Genomic DNA, 8,060 nt, shown 5'->3' with positions numbered 1-8,060 from the left:
GTGTTAATGTCAATAGTGATAGACGACTAACTATGTTTTGAGTGTGCTTTCAGTATATACATCATTGGAAGTGGAACATAAAGTTGGTCGGCAACCCCCTAAGCTAAAATGTTAAAAGAAGACGACATGTCAATTTTCTACCAACGGCTTCTCATTTTTCTGGTCATAGGTACGTCGTACCATTAAGAGGGTATACACCATGGATCATGTGTGGAATTAATGAAAATGATAAGCCAAAAATACCACCCACATCCCATGAGAGTAGAGCCACTGTTTCATTTGTTAATTGCCTCTGGAGCAACTAAGATTATTTTCCTTAAAGCAACATAATCTGATTAGTTGGACTATCTGACTAATATATGGTCATTATTTGACTTGATGATAGAACCCTCCGTAAAGTCAGATAATCGTTGGGTATTGCCCAGATAATGTCACGACCGGTTTCCAATAAAAATATTTATTGAGAAACCGATCCCTTTTACGGACCAGTAGAGAAGAATTCCTTCTCACGGGTAGACAATTTTTTGATCACAGAAGAAAAACCAGGAGTACTGAGTATAATACAAGGTTGAGCGGAGACTGCTCAACAATATATTACAAACACGCTAATGACACATAAAGGCGGATAGGGTGACGTAACTACTAACTCACGATAAAAGCGGTGGTGGAAATATCACAGCGAAGTGGGTAACATGACTCCTGAATCTAACAGCTCTTCGAGCGTCGGAGTGAGGCTCGAGGATCCTTATTGTGGGTGGCGGAAGCGTATATAATACAAGTGACCAATATCCAGGATCGCACGGGACTGACTGGGACTCCTCTAGGCGTCGGACTCACTATCAAACTCTTCATCCATGAGATCGCCTTCGTCAACATCTGTCCAAATCAACAAGCCAGGTGAGTACTATGAAAGTACTCGCAAGACAGTTCGGACATAAGATATAACAAATGTAAACATGATGCATATGAACAGATTAACAAAGCGCACTCAGACAATGAGATGGTAATGCATGGGAAACAAAAGGGAAGTCAGGCGGTAGTCCTCCCGAAATCCCGAGGTAATACTGAGCGCCAATCGAGTGTCTGAATGACTCCTCGAAAGGGTACAAATGAAATAACAATGCCGCAGTCGGGCGTCAAGGCGACACCACATAAAGGGCTTATATCAAAAGTAAATAACGGGCGTGCCACAGTCGGATGTCTGAGCGACATCACATAAAGGGCTTATATTGAAAATAAATGACAAGAGTGCCACAGTCGGACGTCTGAGCGACATCACATAAAGGGCTTATATTGAAAGTAAATGACAAGAGTGCCACAGTCGGACGTTTGAGCGACATCACATAAAGGGCTTATATTTCACAACTTAATATCTCAGTAGCTCATGAATTTAAATCATTTCAAAGGAATATTCAGGTACGAGATAAATAAAAGGTTAGTCCATCCACAGGAACAACAATTCAAACGGGTATACTACTCAAGCTTGTTCATCGGGGATTTACCACGAGGACTGACATAGATATGGATATACTGGCCATGGTCCTTGACCATGGACACGATGATTCAGAAGGTTTTGACTCTGCAGAGTTTGTACTTTAACCACAGCCAACGGATTTCAGTAGTCACAGGGACTAGTTCCGTTTACGGCATTTTGGAAGAAACACATCTAACCAGTACACACCCATTCAACATTCCGATGCCAGGAATCACCCTCGGCAACGTTCAAGAAAAACTTTGAGACGGGGAGGCTACAACCTCGCGTAGCATGGGATCAAATTTATATACGCGCGCTCTAAGGGGTGCCCCCCTCTCGGTCCCAACCGGAAACACCCATGCCCCCTGACCAGATGACTGGCTTTAATCCAGGGCCATGGAACCCTCATCCCGACCCCTCTATTTGGTGTGTACACGGAAAGAGGTTAACAACTTACTAAACCGTATCCTTTGCAGAAAACATGTGGCAGCACGAAAGGGGAAGGACGGTAACGTGGCTCAGTCCACATTAACGTCGGAGTTTATCAGATGACGTAAGACTGGCATGCTACGACAATACCATCTTGCTACCTTCCATGTTACCACATGATCAGGTCATCTCTCAACAAAGATCATGATAACTTTGAAACACACGGCCGGTTGCCTTGCATGCAACGAAATACTCACCGATGCTCCTATGGCATGCACAAACCATCCAAGCAAACATGCAAAACACCCATCATATCAAAGGTTCAAACATGCTTGCCTGGTTCGGAGAAGTCGGAGTCTAGCTCGGCGAAGTTCGCGGCTCCGTCACCTCTTCCGGAACCTACGATATAACGAAACCGTATACTAACGTGAACATCGACGCGTGCATAAAAATTGTTCCAAATAGATACTATAAAAAACTAGACAAAAATACAAGACTGAAAAAAAAGAATCAATCAAAAATCATCTTTTATTAAAAAGTTATAAGGGTTTTAGTCCAGGGACTGATCTGTGATGAAGCAGAAAAGAACCAGGGACTTGTTTGAGAAAACAGAAAACGGTTCGGAGTAAAAGGCGCCAGCCCAAAGAGAAAACGCACTTGCCCGAAGGCGCCAACAGAAAACGGTTCGAGGGGGGAAAAGAAGAGAGGCTGATGGGGGGGTCCCACCCGTCAGGTTTAAAACTCCAATGGAGCTCGCTGGCGCCCGAAGGCTGCGGTGGTCGCCGGCGTCGAACCACGGCGAGGCAGAGAGATCGGAGGGTACCAAGAGTTTCAGGGTGTTCTTCCGCGTTGGTGGGTGGTGGACTTGGTCGTCGGAGAGCACCACGTCGACGGCGACACTTTCTCCGGCGGACGGTGGTTCGGGCGATGGTGGAGTACTCCGGTGGGCGCTGAAAACTCCAAATTGAAGCGCGGGTCAGGAGAGTGGATGCATTAGGAAGCTACTGGCAAGAGTTGAGAGGTAGAGGTGCACGCACGGGGGTGAATCGAGCTGGACCCCGTGGCGGGTCGAGGCGGCCGGAGTTGGGGAAGAAGGCTCCCTCGGGGCTCTTCCAGTGGCTTGGCGTGGTATTGGTGGAGTGCAGAGGTGGTGTGGGTTCGAGTTCGAGCTCGGGGCCTCTATTTATAGGCGACCCAAGGGGGTGGCCGTGAAGGGGATAGCTCCGGCAAGCGATTACGGCGAGGCAGGGGTTGGGCAGGGAGTTTAAGTGGCCAGGCACCATCAGGGAGGTTCACTGGTGCCGTTCCCCTGCTAAACCTTGGTCGGGCTTGGCGTAATGCGCCGATCCTCGACGGGGCGGCCGTACGGGCACGACGGCGGCAGAGAGCACGCTCCGCACCTAGCAGTTCACGACGAAGGATGGCAGTGTGCACGGGTGAGTGGGTGGCCACGCGGCGGCCTCCGGTGGCTTGGGCGGCGCTGGACGGCGCCGTCCACGCTGCGCCTCTCTCGGGCAGCCACAAAGCCGCTGCTGCCGTCGCTCACGGGGTGGCGCACCTCCTCCTGCTCGTCGCTGACGCCCGCAAACCTCCAGGCGATCGTGCGGCGCAGGGATAAGAAGGAGGGGACAGGGAGCAAGGCGCCAGCGCGGTACTGGGGAGATCGACATCGGGCTCTGAAGAAAACGACAGCAGTTTACTGAAACTGTTTAACTGAACTCTGAACATTGACAGCAACAGTGTCCATCAGGTGTTCGACGAAATGATTTGGCATGAAGAAATTTTTTTCTGGAGCTGGGACTTGGTGAGGTGACCTCTCAATGCATCCAGAGGCTGCCTGAATTTTCTCAGATTTTTAGGAGGAGAAGACAATTGAATTTCATCAAATTTGGCAAATAAGGTCCAAACTTGCAGCAAGTACAATTTGAAATATTTGAACTGGAGATCAGTGGATCTTCATGGATCTTGGTTGAGGGCTCTAAGGACTAGCTAGGGAAATTGGTTTGGAGGCAAAACTCAAAGTAGAAAGGGTAGCTCCTTTGTAAATCTCCAATAGCCAAAGTAGAGGGCAGAAATATTTTTGATAAGAAATAAATGGAAGAGAAATTTATGGGGAGGTTCAAACTGCTGGATTTGAAGTATATCATGATCCAAAGATGGGGAAAGGCTTATGGGAGGGGATTTCCACTTAGGTCATGGCAAGAGAGATTTTTGAAAGGGGAAAAGATCACTCCAAATGCCATAGGCTATTTTAAAGATTTTTTCAAAGGAAATTTCCCAAATGAAAAGCATTTGGTTTTTGAGTCCAAATAAGAAGGGAAAACCTCCAAGACCAAAAATCAAGTCTTGGGTGAATCCAAACAAAACATTTGTCATAAAAGGAAATTTTTTGAGAGGGAAAGTTCTCTTAGAAGAAAATTTAAATACCCTCCTCAAATCAAATAAAAGATTTTGATAAAACGAAAATAAAATTTTTGGGTGTCACAGATAATCTGACTAGTTGGACTATCCAACTATCATATGGCCATTATGTGACTTGGTAACATAAGCCTATGTAAAGTCAGATAATCAATTTGCCCAGATAGTCTGACTTTGCTAGAACACACAATAATGGGCAAAAACGAGGAGACCTAATTAAGGCTTTTTCTTCCCCATCAGGAAGGAGACGACTGAAGGAAATATGCCCTAGAGGCAATAATAAAGTTGTTATTTATATTTCCTTATATCATGATAAATGTTTATTATTCATGCTAGAATTGTATTAACCGGAAACTTAGTACATGTGTGAATACATAGACAAAACAAAGTGTCCCTAGTATGCCTCTACTTGACTAGCTCGTTAATCAAAGATGGTTAAGTTTCCTGACCATAGACACGTGTTGTCATTTGATGAACGGGATCACATCATTAGAGAATGATGTGATGGACAAGACCCAACCGTTAGCTTAGCATAATGATCGTTAAGTTTTATTGCTATTGCTTTCTTCATGACTTATACATATTCCTCCGACTATGAGATTATGCAACTCCCGAATACCGGAGGAACACCTTGTGTGCTATCAAACGTCACAACGTAACTGGGTGATTATAAAGATGCTCTACACTATAAGCCTTGCAAGAAATGTGACTAATGAGTTAGTTATGGGATGATGCATTACAGAACGAGTAAAGAGACTTGCCGGTAACGAGATTGAACTAGGTATAATGATACCGACGATCGAATCTCTGGCAAGTAACATACCGATGACAAAGGGAATAACGTATATTGTTATTGCGGTTTGACCGATAAAGATCTTTGTAGAATATGTAGGAACCAATATGAGCATCCAGGTTCCGCTATTGGTTATTGACCGGAGATGTGTCTCGGTCATGTCTACATAGTTCTTGAACCTGTAGGGTCCGCACGCTTAATGTTCGATGACGATTTGTATTATGAGTTATGTGTTTTGGTAACCGAAATTTGTTCAGAGTCCCGGATGAGATCACGGACATGAAGAGGAGTCTCAAAATGGTCGAGAGGTAAACATTGATATATTGGAAGGTAGTATTCGGACATCGGAATGGTTTCGAGTGGTTCGGGTATTTTTCCGAAGTACCGAGGGGTTATCGGAACCCCCCGGGGAAGTATTGGGCCTACATGGGCCCTAGGGGAGAGAGAGGGAAGCCCGCGGGGGTGGCGTGCGCCCCCCTCCAAGGGAGTCCGAATAGGACAAGGAGGAGGGGGCGCGGCCCCCCCTTTCCCTCTCCTTCCCTTTCCTTCCAGTGAAGAAAGGAAAAAGGGGGGGCAAATCCTACTAGGAGTGGAGTCCTAGTAGGACTCCCCCCATGGCGCGCCCCCTTGTGGCCGGCCTCCTCCTCCCCTCCTTTATATACGGGGGCAGGGGCACCCCACAGAACATCAATTGTTCTCTTAGCCGTGTGCGGTGCCCCCCTCCACAGTTTACTCCTCCGGTCATAGCATCGTAGTGCTTAGGCGAAGCCCTGCGCGGATCACATCACCATCACCGTCACCACGCCATCATGCGGACGGAATTCTCCCACGACCCTCTGCTGGATCAAGAGTTCGAGGGATGTCATCGAGCTGAACGTGTGCTGAACTCGGAGGTGCCGTACGTTCGGTACTAGATCGGTTGGATCGTGTGTTGGAAATATGCCCTAGAGGCAATAATAAAATGGTTATTATTGTATTTCCTTGTTCATGATAATTGTCTATTGGTCATGCTATAATTGTATTAACTAGAAACCGTAATACATCTGTGAATACATAGACCACAACATGTCCCTAGTAAGCCTCTAGTTGACTAGCTCATTGATCAATAGATGGTTATGGTTTCCTGACCATGGACATTGGATGTCATTGATAACGGGATCACATCATTAGGAGAATGATGTGATGGACAAGACCCAATCCTAAGCATAGCACAAGATCGTGTAGTTCGTTTGCTAAGAGCTTTTCTAATGTCAAGTATCGTTTCCTTAGACCACGAGATTGTGCAACTCCCGGATACCGTAGGATTGCTTTGGGTGTACCAAACGTCACAACGTAACTGGGTGGCTATAAAGGTGCACTATAGGTATCTCCGAAAGTGTCTGTTGGGTTGGCACGAATCGAGACTGGGATTTGTCACTCCGTATGACGGAGAGGTATCTCTGGGCCCACTCGGTAATGCATCATCATAATGAGCTCAATGTGACTAATGAGTTAGCCACGGGATCATGCGTTACGGAACGAGTAAAGAGACTTGCTGGTAAAAAGATTGAACGAGGTATGGGGATACCAACGATCGAATCTCGGGCAAGTAACATACCGATAGACAAAGGGAATTGAATACGGGATTGATTGAATCCCCGACATCGTGGTTCATCCGATGAGATCATCGTGGAACTTGTGGGAGCCAATATGGGTATCCAGATCCTGCTATTGGTTATTGGCCGGAGAGGTGTCTCGGTCATGTCTGCAAGGTTCCCGAACCTATAGGGTCTACACACTTAAGGTTCGGTAACACTAGAGTTGTTATGGGAAATAGTATGTGGTTACCGAAGGTTGTTCGGAGTCCCGGATGAGATCCCGTACATGACGAGGAGCTCCGGAATGGTCCGGAGGTGAAGATCGGTATATTGGATGAAGGGTATTGGAGTCCGGAATTGTTCCGGGGGTACCAAGCTATGGCCAGCATGTTCGAAAGGGGTTTCGGAGGCCCCGACAAGCGTTGGGGGGCCTTATGGGCCAAGGGGAAGGGGCAAACCAGCCCACTAAGGGGCTGTGCGCCCCTCCCAACCCCTCTCACGTAACCAGGAGAGGTGGGGGCACCACCCCTAGGGCAGCCGCCCCTCTCGGCCTGGGGGGCAAGTTTCCTAGGGGGTGGGGGCGCCCAAACCCATCTAGGGTTTCCCCTGGCCGCCGCCTCCTCCTCTAGATCCATCTAGAGGGGCCGGACCCCTCTTCCATTCCCCTATATATAGTGAGGGGGTGGGAGGGCAGCCACACCCTTCCGTTGGCGCAGCCCTCTCCTCCTCCAACTCCTCCTCCTCCGTAGTGCTTAGCGAAGCTCTGCCGGAGAACCACGAGCTCCATTGCCACCACGCCGTCGTGCTGCTAGAGTTCTCCCTCAACTTCTCCTCTCCCCTTGCTGGATCAAGAAGGAGGAGACGTCCCCGGGCTGTACGTGTGTTGAACGCGGAGGCGCCGTCCGTTCGGCGCTAGATCGGATCCTCCGCGATTTGAATCGCCGCGAGTACGACTCCATCAACCGCGTTCTTGTAACGCTTCCGCTTAGCGATCTTCAAGGGTATGAAGATGCACTCCCTCTCTCTCGTTGCTAGCATCTCCTAGATTGATCTTGGTGACACGTAGGAAAATTTTGAATTATTACTACGTTCCCCAACAGTGGCATCATGAGCTAGGTCTATGCGTAGATTCTATGCACGAGTAGAACACAAAGTAGTTGTGGGAGATGATTTGTTCAATTTGCTTACCGTTACTAGTCTTATCTTGATTCGGCGGCATTGTGGGATGAAGCGGCCCGGACCGACCTTACACGTACTCTTACGTGAGACAGGTTCCACCGACTGACATGCACTTGATGCATAAGGTGGCTAGCGGGTGTCTGTCTCTCTCACTTTAGTCGGATCGGATTCGATGAAGAGGGTCCTTATG

This window comes from Triticum aestivum, chromosome 4D (assembly GCF_018294505.1).
Source record: "Triticum aestivum cultivar Chinese Spring chromosome 4D, IWGSC CS RefSeq v2.1, whole genome shotgun sequence".
In the NCBI taxonomy this organism is placed as follows: Eukaryota; Viridiplantae; Streptophyta; class Magnoliopsida; order Poales; family Poaceae; genus Triticum; species Triticum aestivum.
Note: the sequence above shows the minus strand (reverse complement) of the source record.